Source organism: Mus caroli, chromosome 4, assembly GCF_900094665.2.
Source record: "Mus caroli chromosome 4, CAROLI_EIJ_v1.1, whole genome shotgun sequence".
Lineage (NCBI taxonomy): Eukaryota > Metazoa > Chordata > Mammalia > Rodentia > Muridae > Mus > Mus caroli.
Window position 1 is genome coordinate 40,101,764 of NC_034573.1, and position 12,589 is coordinate 40,114,352.

At 51.7% G+C, this 12,589-nt stretch overlaps 1 protein-coding gene across 1 annotated transcript in view; it reads left to right on the forward strand.

The window, feature by feature from the left end:
- The first annotated feature begins 506 nt into the window (after positions 1-506).
- Tmod1 (tropomodulin 1) overlaps positions 507-12,589 on the forward strand; it is a 76,077-nt gene continuing 63,994 nt past the window's right edge. The window contains exon 1 of the mRNA XM_021160876.2: positions 507-598. The gene's annotated coding sequence lies outside the window, so the exon portion shown is untranslated. The remainder of the gene's footprint in view (positions 599-12,589) is intronic.

A 12,589-nucleotide genomic window follows, 5' to 3' on the forward strand; every position in this document is an offset into this window, starting at 1 on the left:
GTTCTGGAGAGAACACATTAGCCTTTTAAGAAGGAGGAACTTTCATTCCGATTATTTTAAGTGGTGATTTCAGACGCTCCAGTCTCTCAATGCTGTGTAGGGAGAAGGCGTTCAATTCTGCGTTGGAATTGCGCGTCCACAGATGGTTATTAAGCCCTGGGCCCGTGCCAGTACTGGCCTAGGGGACAGGTTGCCTCTTCAAAGGAAGCTAGGTGTAGCTGTGCTGACTTTACTGGAACATTTTAGAGGAGAGTAAAGATCTGCGCGTCTTTGTCCAAATACCTCCAACGTAGCTTAAAATCTTCCTGAGACAAGTTGGAGAAACCGAGAACAAGGCAGGGAACCACACATTCACCTGGCTCCGGGGCTGGGGTGGCCCAAGATCCTAATAGCGAGTGTTGCTCCCAGGCCAGGACCGTGCAGCACCCCGGCGCCCCTGGTAGAGCAGGAGGGCGGGGAGGACGGCGGGGTGGGGCGGGGCGCGGTGACAGCCGAGCAGGGCCCGCCCCCGGCTTCCCACCCGCGGCCGCCAGGGAACTCGCCAAGCCCCGCGTTCCGCTCGTTGCCGCCGCCCGCGCTCACGCCGCCCCGCATCCCGGTAAGACCCCCCGCCCGCCATCCCTAGGTCTCCCTCGGCCTCGCGGGGCTCCCTGCCGCCGCGCCGGGGGCGCAGCCATATCTGGGCAAAATATTCAGCTGTCGCCGCCGCCGAGAAGGGACTGAGCACGGTTCCCTCTATAAATAACCGCCGCCTCGGGTGGCCTTCGGGGATCCGGGTCCGGTTCCCCAGCCTGATGATCCGGTCGCTGGCGCTAAGCGTCCCCGCAGCCTGATGCGCCCAACCCTAGTCAGGGCGCCCGGGGCACTAGACCTGGTCTCCCAGGGACCTTGGGAGCCGCCCGGGGTGCCTTGGGCATTGGCACATTGTGAGCTGGTCACGAGCCCTCCTGGGAGTCTGGGGAGGAAGGGGATACACGCTCGGGGGAGCTGAGTCCGCTGAGCAAATCTGGCGGGCGCCTGAAAAGTTTCCCAAACTGCTAGAACTAGCTGAGGTTTAAAGCACCAGCTGCAGTTGCCTCGCTGTGCGCAACCAGGTAGAGGCAGGAGGCCACTGGTTGTCTCCAATTCGGGCGGGGGGGGGGGGGGGGGAGCGGCCTAGGCAACCCTCCTTTCTTTTCTGGATCTCGGTTTCCTGTTTGTAAGGTGAAGTTAGTCTTTCAAGGGGATGGTACCCGGGGCCACGAGAGTGGCCAGAGCGTGCTCTGAACTGCCCACACTCCCCTGCACCTGTTCTCCAGTTTCAGGGTAGGGATGCTGAGGACACAGCTGCAAAAGTCAGAGACTTTGGTGGCTCTTGGAACTCAAATCCTGGCCTAGGACCCACTGGGGCCCTCGGAATAGCCTGGGAAGTGTGCCTGGGGTGTTTTGGGGCATCTCTAGGCTGAGTTGCTAGCAGCACCTCAGCAAAACAAGTGACCAAATGAACTGGGCAGGCTGGGGCAGTTCAGTTCCTTGTGTGGCACCTGTGATAACTCCCTTAACCACGAACCTTCCCAGCTCTCTGCTTAGTTACCTCTCTCAGCTTTCCCTATGAGATCCCTGAAGACCTGGCAGAGCCAGACTCTAAACCCAGATTCTGGGTTCTTTCTTAGTGGGGGCTCCCTCCCATAGGATTGATCTTTCTCCCTGGGTCCCACTGTTGCCCCTGTAAGGGCGTCAGAACCCTTTGCTCAAGGTCATGCCAACCCCCACTGCAGTCTGCCTGCCTTTCCTGTCTCTACCGACCTTTCCTTGCAGGTCTGGGGACTCTGCGCCCCTCTTTTGTGATCTGCTAATGTCTGGGACTTTCCCAGGCTGGAGTAATAGTGTGGAGTCTAGTAATAGATCCTGAAGATCGCTCCATTTTCTCTAAAGCTGCTATCTCCAGGCTTCGCAGATAAATGAGTGAAAGGGGAATCACCCAATAGGGTGAATTCTCACCGACTTCAAACCTCACAACAAACAGGCAGAGTGAAGACAGGGAGCCTGTCACTCTGGCATCTTCTCTCTAATGAGCTAGCCTCGCAGTCCACGGTTTAGACAGCCACTGGCTCTTGGGTGCCTCACATCCTAAGTGGGAAGTTAGAGCCCTCTAAAAATAGCCCAGCCCACCTTATCAGAGTCTCACACCTTCTCTCCCTTCTTGGGCAGGGCTCTTGGCTGCAGCTTAACTACAGAACACAGGGACTAGGTGGTGTCAACTCTAAGCAATAAAGGAAATGGCCAGGAGTTCAGGCCCCTAGCTCCAGCCCCGGCTCTGTTACCCACTCAGTGCGACCTTGAGAAATGACCTTAGTGGACAGGATGGTCTTTAGTGGCTCTGGAGTGCAGAAGAGGGCTGGAAGTCTTCTGGGAAACCCTCTAGCTGGAGAAAAAGGAAGTGCAGGGGAGATCTGGGGCACCAGATCTGGGATGAGGACCCCAGGAGTCCAGGTGTGTGTGTGGGGGGGGGAGGGGTGAGGGTAGAGGGGGCTGCAGCCTTTCAAGAGCCTAGTGGAGAGGTGGGCACAGTTACCACACAGGGATAGAATGCTGAGAAGTGGGGAGACTCCGTCAGAATCCAGGGTGGGCACTGGGGACTTGGTTGCAGCACAGCAGAGCATTAGAAATTAGGATTGGCTGGAGACCAAGCTGGTGCCCTCAGTTTCCTCCTGTGTACAACAAGGCTAACAATAGTGGACACTTCATTCAGGCTGTGATAGGAAGTGACAATGGGCAAGCCCTGAGCTTCGTTAGACCCTGCCCGGTACCTTGTGAGGATGTGGTTAGGGAGGCAGAGACTGGAGCTTAAGTAGAGACAGCTCCCAACTCTCTCAGAGTGTAAATGAGAAAGGCAGTCGGAGCTGGGGCAGAGGGCAGCCCTCTGTGTTTGTGACATGGCCAGCATAAGTGGTAGAGGCAAATCAAGGGGCAACCACAGAGTGTAAGAGAATCTGAGGGGTGTGCCCATGGCAGGATTGAGGTCCTTCCTTAAGAACATGCCATATGTCACCAGCTTTGCAAGTGGCTTTCAACCCTCTAGACTTTGCTGAGCAAAAATAAAGGGGGAGGCTTGGGGCGGGGGTTAGAATGAAGCAGGCTCTGGTCTGGGCCCCTGTGTCCCCTGACTGACTCAGTATCTGTGAGCCGTGAAGGGTGAGCTGACCCTGCTCTGGGGGCCTCATGACCTTGGCTTGCTAACTTCTGAGATGATGTCATCTATTGATGACTTCTGCTGAGCCCAGTCATATGGCTTCTTCCGGACAGTGTTTTGATTTTTCAGTCTTACTAATGGGCCAGCCCAGGCTGCCAACATTTCTAAAGAGGCCAGTTCACTTTCCCTTAAAGCCAGAACACCAGCTAGATCAATTATTTGGCTGCTAGGAGTCATTATCAGTTTAAAGCCAGGGGCCTGCTTCCTGGGATTAACGGGAGTCACTCCCACAGTGCTGTGGGGGCCTGGCTCCCTTTTGTTCTGTACAGTCTTCTGGTTTATTAGATGGCAACAGCCTCTGAAAAATGAGCTCACTGGAATCAACCTAGGATGTGGTCTGGAGCCTCCTGGGCCGAGGCACTGGGTCCTTGTCTGATAGAAATGCTAAACACTCAAGCATGTCCCTTGTGCCTTCCTGGAGAGGACAAGCTCCATATCACAGTGCCTGAGACGGTGGGAAGTGGGGGAGAAGACAGGTCCCACCCCTCTGCCCCTCTCCTTTTTATACTCCGGGTTCCCTTTACCAGGCTGCCTTTTACTCTAGGATATTAGAGTAGCGCCACAGGGCTGTTGCTAAAGACGTCTGTAGTGGACGATGGCAGTAACCATTGGACATTTCCTCCAGTGCCCAGACAAGCCAAGGAAAGCAGAGACGCCTCTTAGCCTCACTCTGACTTCTTCATGGGCTTATCTACTGCCCAGCCTTTCTGTGCAGCTGCTTTTAGTTCTCCTGGCCTCTTGCCCCCTCTCTCATTTCTGTTAGCCCCAGGACCCTGTATACTGCACAACGCCAGTAATAGCTCCCCAAAGATGTTTCAACCTCAGCAGACCTAGCCTTGGTCTCTCCTGTCCATCTTCTTGTGTTCTCATCTTAGTCAACAAAGCCACGGTCCACCCAGGCACCAAGGCAGAGCCTCCCTTCCACACGGCCATTCAGTAGATGCTACCTTCCTTTATAGCTCCTATCCATTCGAAGATCCACATTCATCACTGCAGTCAAGGACTTAGGCATCTCTACCCCAGGCTATTGTCAGAGTTTCTTAAAAGGGGGGGAGGGATTATGCTGCTGTTCAAAGAGCTTCCCAAAGCAGGGCCATGGTTCTTTCAATGTACTTTTGGGGGGAATTCCCCATTTCTTAGTAAAGACCTGAGATTTCTTAGCATCTCACAGGATCTGGTCCCACGGTACTTTGAAATCCTTGCTATGCCTGTCCCAGATTCTTTGAACCTTCTCAAGGCTCAGACATGTTTCCCTGCCTCTACCTGGATGCTTCCTCTGCCTGGAATGCTGCTCCCCTTGAACCCCCAGAGCACCAAGCTCAACCTGACCTATCTGCTGCCTCTCCGTCTGGGCAGACAGGAGGCTGTTGGAGGGCAGGGTTGGTAGCTCCTGTGGCATCACGTAGTGGCATCAACATCACCGTTCAGTGCTTGCTGCAGCACAGGTTCTAATAAATGGTTGACAGAGGAATGAATGGGTGAACGACCAAGGCATCGCAACGAGCACACGGTACACAGCCCCCGGCCTTTACATGTTTCCCATCCACCAGGCAGTTGGCTCCATGAGTGAGGAAGCAGACTTGGCCTGCCTCCTGTCAAGTCCCCAGCCCCTGTCAGCCCTGTCACGGTGAGCAGCTGATGACATCAATCATGCCATTTGAAACCCACAACGATCTTGTGAAGGAGAGACAGCAGGTGCCATACCTGTGTTTTATAATTAGACAGTGGGCCCCAGCAGGAATCGGGGTGCATATTCCAGGGTCCCGAAGTGCTGACCAGGGTTATAAACTCGAGGAACGAGAGTCTTCATATTCTATGTCAATGGTTCTTTACTGGGCATCTCAACCATATAGAATCTTTCTGTAAATATGCAGATTCTAGCTTGATGGGTACAAGACAGTGCTCAATAGTGTGAATTTCCAGAGGGCACTTTATTTCTAATAAGCTGGACTATGCCGTCAGTAATAAGCCTAATTGCCTCTAACATGTAGCCGCAATAAAGCGGTGCTGACCTTCGTCTGCCTATGCACACATGCACTTTCTCCCGATGCTGACCCCTTTTTTTTGGGGGGGGGGTGTTTCAAGACAGGGTTTCTCTGTGTAGCCCTGGCTGTCCTGGAACTCACTCTGTAGACCAGACTGGCCTCGAACTCAGAAATCTGCCTGCCTCTGCCTCCCGAGTGCTGCGATTAAAGGCGTGTGCCACCACGCCTGGCACTGTTTTGTTTTTCCGATGCTGGCTCCAAGTGCAGGGCTCTCTCTGGTCAGCACACTGTTTACAAGCTCGGTGTCTATGAGCTTTTGGTTAGTGTTGGGTGGGAACCTGAGACGGCTGAGATGCTGAAACATCAGACACCGGGGTGCAGATTGAAAAGCGATAGAGAGGAAGACATGAAGAGAGACTTCCCCCGTGCAAACTCGGGTCGGTTCCAGAACTCTGGACAGCCGTGCTGTGTGCACTTGTGTGTGAGCGTTGTGAATCGAGTTCTGCTTGCTTGCTTAAAAGTGTCTGAGCTGGCTCAAAATAAGCCTAGAGGGGCAAGTAAATTAATAACAACAGACCTTCTTAAAGACGAAGGAAACCTGGGAAATTACAAATATGAGACTTTGGGAGTCTTATCAATGCTATGGTTCCTTGCTATAGCAAAATAAGTATATTCATCCACATGGCGATTTACATAGCGTTTAGACGTGCAGAGGCCCCCTGAAGCCCATTCAGAGGCATGAATGCCCGACACAGGAGAAAGGACCATGTGAGGGGCCGAGCTGGAGATGTCAGCTATTCCTGGATGCTCAGCTCTGGCTGCTTAGCTCCACCCAGGTTGGTGCTGGCAGCCGAGGAGGTAAGAGCAGCCCCTTCACACCTGACCCAAGGAAGGGCACGGGTCTTTCTAGAGACAAAAACGCTTCATAAGCCCTGTTTCTCAGCATGTTGTCATGACAGCACACCATCAAGCGTCTTGTAAAAGCCGCACATTAACCAGCAGTTTAAGAAGTTTACTGCAGTGGCTAAGAACGTGGACTCTGGAGAGCAACTCGTTGGCTTCATATCTCAAGTCTAACAACCACAGACTATGTAACCTTGGGTAACTTTCACCCTGTCTGTGTCTTGGTTTCCTCATCTATAAAGCAGGTTATTGTCTGGATTAAATTGCTTACATTTAATGTAGCAGGGTGATGGTGGTGGCACACAATTTTAATCCCTGCACTCGGGAGGCAGAGGCAGAGGCAGGAGGATCTCTTGAGTTTGAGGCCAGCCTGGTCTACAGAGGGAGTTCCAGGACAGACAGAGCTATGCAGAGAAACTCTGTCTTGAAAAAGAGAAAGAAAAAGAAAGAGAAAAGGAAAAAGAAAATCCAGCAAAGAAGTCAGCTATATATAAAATGCTAAGGGCAGCACCTGAGACACGTAAGTGTGAGCTCCCACGCTATGGGAAGACAGTGCCCAGCAAGGATGGTAAGTATAGCCTGATTGCTTGCTGCATCTGAGCCTCAGCTCCATGTCCTTGCTCAGTGTGCTGGCCTAGTGCACCCTCCCCATCTATGCCACCCAGACCTCCAGGGTGGTACCTTACTTGGGAATGGGGTCCTTGCAAATGCGGTTAGTTAAAGTGAGGTTATACCAGATAGAGAGGTCCTAAGGCCAATGTCTGGTGTCCTTATAAGGAGCCACATGGCAAGGTGGGTGGACACTGGGAAAAGCAGTGACAGGCTAAGTCTACCAGGGACTGCCCACAGTCACCACAGTGAAGGGAGAGTCTGGGGCAACCTGCATCCTGCCCACTGCCATAGTCTCCCAGCAGGAACCAACCTCACTGGCAAACCCTGATTTAGGATGTCTGCCCTCCGAACTGTGTCAGAATTGATCCTTTGTTGTGGCAGCACTTAAAAGCTGGCAGAGTCATGTTACTTCACTTTTCTGCATCCAAGTCTCTTTGTCTGTAAAATGGGAATAATAAATGTACCTGCCTCCGCATTAGCAAGACTGCAGGGAATAAAGCCACACGGGAGACCTGGGTGTGGCATGGACTGCTGTGCACTGACTGTGAAGCAAGGTACTGCTGGGAAAACGCCTGTCTAGCATCCTCTGGGCCCTGAACTTCATCTCCAACCCCAAAAGGATGAAAGACGGGAAACTACTCTATCTGGCTCAGGCTTGCCATCTCAGCTACTGGAGAAGCTGAGGCAGGAGAATTACAAGTTCAAACGCTTCCTGGGCAACAGCGTGAGTTCAGAGCCCTATCCCAAAAGACAGTCAGGAGGAGCTTGGGAAGATGGTTTGCAGATCAGAGCGCTTGCTGCTCTTTCCAAGTACTCAAGTTTGGTTCCCAGTATGGACATGTGGTGGTTCACAACCATGGTAACTCCAGCTCCAGGGGATCCCCCCCATACCCCGTCCTGGCTGTATGAACTGGCATGTGTGTGTGTGTGTGTGTGTGTATGTGCATGCACACACACACATGTATGCACACATGTGCGCGCACACAGAGACACACACACACATGCGCGTGTGGTCACCTCCTCTTCCTCCTTCCCCCTCCCCCCTCCTCCCTCCTCCTCCCCCTCCTCTCCCTCCTCCCTCCTCCCCCTCCTTTCTGTGACAAGCCATGGTGATATGAGGTCATAACCGTCTCAGTGAGATGCCATAGGTGTTCCATTATGTTTCAATACAACTTCTTTACCCAGAGTCCCACCTGTGATGAGCTCTCGTGGTGTTTGCAGGATAGGCTTGTGGGTTAGAGCAAGGCAGTCTATATACATAGATCTTTGTAAAATTCCATGAGTCGGTGCCTAAAAATGGAACTGCTGTCAAAGGCTGTGGTACACTGATGGCGGGGCTTACATAGCTTTAGAAGACCCCTGACAATGTCTCCTCCTGTCCATGAGGGTGCCACCACCCCTTGGGTCATTCCCATAGGTGGTTCTTGGGCTTTCGGCCCTGTCCCTCTACAGGTGAGCCCTGACCAGCGTGGAGTTTTGTCATTTATGCAGCTGCTGATAAGCTACCCATTTCATCGTATGGAGCTGCTTATTCCTTCCTTAGCCACCCCGTTTCCCCCTGAGCTGTTCTGTTTGCATTATTTGTTGCTGTAAGAGCTCTCGGTTAAGAAAATTAACTTTGTGCTCAAGGCATCGTGGATCTATTCCATGCTGCACCCCACCCCCTATTTGACTCTTCAAAAAAAGTATAAAGTGTGCCCCATATTTTATATGGCTGCATTTCCATGATTGCCCACTGTGAGGCCAGATGGCACAGGAGGAGCCCAGAGCTTCTCTTCAAGTTCGCTTGCATTTTTCAGAGACTGGTAGTCATCAAATTAACAGGCACATCCCCCCACTGGTTCTCATGGAACCTGGGCTAGCCTTGAACTTGCTACATGTCTGAGGAAGACTTGGAACTTCTGATCCTCCTCCTGAGTGCTGGGATGGCAGATGTGAGTGCGACCTCACTCTGTGTTAATGACATGCTGGGGATAAAACCAAGGCTTGCGGCATGCTAGGCAAATGACCAGCTCAGTCTCATCCCAGGCTGTTGCCTGTTTTCCTGCAACATGTCCCCCTCCCCCTCTGCAGCACTAAAACTACAAGCCTCAGTCTAGGCCTCTGGGAGAGTTGCCTTTGTGTGAACAGGGCCATAAACCTGTGCAGTTATTCCCACAAACTCTGACAGCCTTTCCTGTTTGTGTTACAAGATTTGGCTTCTGGAACCCTCCTGAACAGGCACACAGAGCCTGGTCAGAGCCAAGGCAGCCAGAACCAGGGAAGCTGTACAAAGACAAGGAAGGAGGCACTCCAAGGGCTGTGTGTGTGTGGTGGTGGTGGTGGTGGTGGGGTCAAGGGTTGAGGGGACTTCAGAACCCTGCCCCAGAGCCCTGATAACATTGCAAAGATCCCGAGAGATGTAAAATGAGATTGTCTGTGTGTTCCTTTTTCTCTCTGTGTGTGCATATGTGTGTACCTCTCTTTGTGTGTACCTTTCTTTCTGTGTGTGCATATGTGTGTGTACCTCTTTGCATGTGTGCACCTTTCTCTGTGTCTCTGTCTCTGTCTCTGTCTCTGTGTCTCTGCCTCTCTCTCTCTCTCTCTCTCTCTCTCTCTCTCTCTCTCTCTCTCTCTCTCTCTCTCTCTCTCTCTCTCTCTCTCTCTCTCTCTCTCTCTCTCCGTGCACATTTCTGATGTAAACCACCTAGCACTTTTGGCTGCATGGACCCTCAAAGCTCAGTGTACTCTGGGCTGGGATTCACAGCCACAGCAGCTGCAGAGAGTGACAGGCAAGCCCTGTGTTTCATGTCCCTGCTGGTTTAGAAGGTGCTTTCCCACATGACTAACAGAAGGAGCTCAGCCCAAGAAAAGCACATGAACCACCAGACAAGACTCTAACGATGGCTGCGTCTCCTCCAGTCATTGCTGCAAACATAGCTTTCCTAACAGAACCAGACTGCAAAGGGCCTCGGACTGTATCAACCCCACAGCAGCCCCAGGAACTGTGATGCCAGGCCCCTCTGGAAGGCCTCTTCTAGAGCTGTCACCTCCACTCACATGCCTTCAGTAACAGGTGCTCCGAACTTCATGGATCGGCCCAGTGACTTCTCGGGCATCATATAGTCTTGAGGTGTTGCTTGTGTTGGTCAGAGATCCATACCTTGGTGAGTTCAGTAAAACCTCAGCCTCTTCACTCTGGGAAGCTATCAGGCCATGCTGTTTTCTCTTTGCCAATTGGCAAAGTGCCAACTGTGCCTAAAGAATGGCATCTGAGGCTGTCCCATGACCTTGCTCCTCCTGGTCCATTGGCTGTTCTACACACATGACACCAACCCATCTTTTCTGGACTCAGTGACACACGAGAGAAGACTCAGTATAGAGGGGAGGTTACCTGCATGGCCAATGGGCTTTTAAATAAATCTGTATTTTAGTGTGTGTTAGTGTGTGAGTGCGTGTGTGTTTATATGTGTTTGTGTGTGCCAGAAAGCAGGGTGGATCCCTTGGAACTGAAGTTATAGGTCATGAGCCATCAAACATTGATGCTGGGTTCCAAACTCAAGTGTCTTGGAGTCACAGTGAGTTCCCTTAGCAGCTGTGCTACCTCTACAGCCCCACGGTGGGCTTTTCGCTACTGCCACCCCTCCTGAATGGCTAAACGGTTAAGTACCAACAATGAGCTGTTTGCAAAGATCTGAAGCAAAGTGAAGACTGATGCATTGCTGGTGGGGATGGAGAAATGTATAATCACTTCAGAAAACTGCACCCATTGCAGCTTGGCTGCGTCTGTTGAAACTTGACTCCATACCCAGCTGTCCAAAAAGTAAGTGGTTCTTTCCCCCAGAAGACATATTCCCAAGTAATGGAAACAATTGAGACGGTCTTTAAGAATAAATCCATCTATCATGGTGTGCTTTGTGTAGTGGAATACCACACAACACAGAAAAGAACAAACTGTTACTACAGGCCACAACACTAATGAGCTCATAGACAGGACACTCCGTTTGAAAGAAACCAGTTCTGGGACTGAGGAGATGACTCAGTTGATAAAGTGCTCGAATTGCAAACACGAGGATGGAGTCTGATTGCCAGGACCCAAGTGTGGTGGTGCGTTCTTGTGCTCTCGGAGGGAGGAGGTGCAGGCAATCAAATGCCTGGGCCTCACTGGCCGGCCGGCCTAGCTAACTTGGCAAGTTCCAGAGCAGTGGAGACCCTGTCTCACTGCATCAGTGCACAGTGCCCATGGAATGACACCTGAGGCTGTACTCTGGGCCCCACACATGCACACTGTGCATACCTGCACACCAGGTGGACATGCATACACACAAAAGAAACCAAACCCAAGAACCTTTCCACTGCATATTTCAGTGTATGTGACATTCAAAATACTGCCATGGCTAGTTGGTAGTTTTGAAGGTCAGAAGAATATTGCTAGGTTTTAGGGAGACTGGGAAGGGTTGAGGAATAAACCTTCAGGGCCAGCTTGGTGTTTGGGTACATTCAGCGAGTTCTACACTTAAGACTTGTTACTGCATTGCATGTAGCCCGTGCCTTGTTGAAAAAGAAAAAAATAATATTTCCACTGAAACAATAGTGGCTCAGACTTCTCCATCACAGAGCTGAGATGTCACCGCCCTCCCTACATCCTGGTTTGGGGTTTAGCTCCCCACACTGCTGACTTTTGTTGGGTGTGTGGTCACTGGAGAGCCCCTCACACTCCTCCTGGTTGTTCAGCCGTCATTATCCAGGGCTGGCAGAGTTGGCTGTTGAGCTTTCAAGAAGTGGAGGGGAGGAGAAATAAAGGAGCCACTTGAGCTGCATCATCACGATCTAATGTCCCCATCAAGGAACAGTACACGTCCTGTTCTCACTCTGCACAGGACCTGCTGGTCTCAGGTGCTCAATGCTGTACACCTGAGGCTGCCAGCTCTCCCGGGCCAGGGCAGGGCCAGTCCATCTTCTCTTCTCCAAGGGACGACCTGAGACCAGGCTTCATCTGTTAAGGTCTGGTGGCTTAATCCATCATTTCCCCCCACAAGGGTGGTGGATAAAGAACTGCCATGTGTGTCCTCAGCCCAGGGACCTCTATATGAGTCTCACCCTAGCTTTTAGTTGTCTCTCCCGCAAAGCCCAGAATGTCTTGCATGTGATAAGTGATCTGTTACTGCTTACCCTGGGAGTTGGCCTATGGATCCAGAGGAGTGCAGCAGCTGGCTCAGGGGCACACTGAACACCTGCAACTCAAGTTGGGACCTGTAACCAGGCCCTTGACTCCTGGTACAGTGCACCTTTCTGCCACAGCACAATAGCCCCTATAGGTGGGTTGCAATGGGCCATCATCACAAGTGGGAAAAAGTCAAGCTTGTCCTGGAACCTTCAGGGTATGTGACCTGGGAAAGCGGATGGGTGAGGGTGCTATACACTTGCTGGTGCACAGAACCTCGCTCTGTAAAGACCTTGTGTTTGGTCAAATGCTGTGAAGTCACCGTCCAAAGATTTTTAATCCATTTATCGTTGAACTTGTGTGTGTATGTGTATGTGTGTGCATGTATGTGTCCATGCACTTGTGTACATGAGCATCTTGGAAACCTGAGGTCAACTTCAGGTGTTGTTCTCAGGAGCCCTCCACCTTGATTTTGAGACAGGGTCTCTCACTGGAACATGGAATTTTCCCATTATATTAGGCTGGCTGGCTGGCCAACATCCCCAGGGATCTATTTGTCTTCACATCCCCAACCTAGGACTGCCAGTGACTCTACCTTACCTGTCTTTTTACATAAATCTTAAACGTCAAACCCAGGTCCTCACGCTTGCGTGGTAGACACCATTGGCAAGGGCGTCTCTTCCACCCACTGAACTTGCATTTTTTTTTTTTTTT